This window comes from Zootoca vivipara, chromosome 17 (assembly GCF_963506605.1).
Source record: "Zootoca vivipara chromosome 17, rZooViv1.1, whole genome shotgun sequence".
In the NCBI taxonomy this organism is placed as follows: domain Eukaryota; kingdom Metazoa; phylum Chordata; class Lepidosauria; order Squamata; family Lacertidae; genus Zootoca; species Zootoca vivipara.
The window spans coordinates 28,101,331-28,102,741 of record NC_083292.1 but is presented as its reverse complement, the minus strand read 5'-3'; positions in this window follow the sequence as shown (position 1 = coordinate 28,102,741).

Sequence of the window (1,411 nt, the reverse complement as noted above, 5' to 3'; positions counted from 1 at the left end):
GGTACTGGCCTCATCTGTGGCCCTGCCAAAGGCTGGGTTGGCTTGGGGTCGGCTGTGGGGACTGGGAAGGGTGTCCGCCTTGGCCTCAGCCTGCCCCGTCCTCCTCCTCGCCGCTGCCTCTGCTTTTGCCTCGGCCATCTCCAGCAAGGACCCAGGGGAGCTGGCTTTGCTGCTAGAGCCTTTCGAGTCCGACCCATCGGTGCTGGGGGCCTTGCTGGCCAGGGAGGGCTCTGGGGGCTTCCAGCCCAGCGAACTGAGGCTGGAGGGGCTCATCACCTGCTGGGTGATCTCGTTCAGGAACTCTGAGAAGCGGAGCTTCTCCTCCACCAGTTTCATTCTTTCCGTGACGGGGGGCTTTTTGGGGGCGCTCAGATCCAAGCTGTTTGGGGGCTGCTTCTCCCTCTGGAGAGGCCTAGCAGGCCCGGGGGCAGGCGAAGGCTCCTTCCCTATGGACCGCACAGTGATGGTCTCAATGGACTTGGCCTTCCGCAGCCAGTCACCGCCGGCCACCGCCCCATTTTTCAAGATGCCTTTGCTGGGCGCTGGAGCCCCGGCGTAGTGGGGCCGCCGTGGGGCTAGGATTTCCGCCTGCTCGCTGAAGGCGAGGCTGCGCTCCAGGCTGGCGGCCTTGTAGAGGTGTCTGTCCACGCCGTCGGGTTGACCGGGCTGTGACTGCAGGCCGTGGCGGTTGGCCAGCCGGTCGGCGCTCTTGCTCTGTCCTTTCCTCAAGCGGCTGAAGGAGCCGGAAGCGTCCTCCTCCTCGAACTCTGCCGCTTCTTCCTCCCGGCCGCGGTGGAAGGCCCTGGCTTCTCCCGAAAGGTCCACGCAGGACTGCGAGTGCTGGGGGTGGTAGCGAGGGCTGGTTAGCAAGAAGGCCTCTTTGTCCAGGCTGGCTTCAGAGGACCACGAGGCCGAGCTGGAGGCCGTGGAAGAGGCCGAGGTGGAAGAGGCCGAGGATGACGAGAGCGCGGTGAAGTGACCACTCCGGCCCTCGGCCCACTGCTGGTGGCAGCTGCTGCAGTCCCTGAGCCCCAAGTCGGTGGAGGAGGAGGCCCCCTTGGTCTGCCGGACAGGCATGAAGAACTTTTCCATGACCTGCAGCTTCCCAGCCGGAACGTCTCCGTTGCTGCCCTTGTCGCCCTCCCAGTGGACGGGGGAGAACAGCCCGGCTTCCTCTTGGGCTCTCTTGTAGGACTTTCGGCGGATGGCTGAGGCGCTCATCCTGGAAAACTGGGCTCCGCTGGGCTCTGGTGCACTGACTGCCAAGCCTCTCCCTGCCTGACACGATTATTTAACCACCCCGCTTGGCTCAGTGGAGCAGAAGTGGGAAATGTCAATATAATGGGCACTGGAGCATCTCATCAAGCGGAGAGAAGCAGGCCAAGCTGTTATGACATATGCTTTGCCTCAC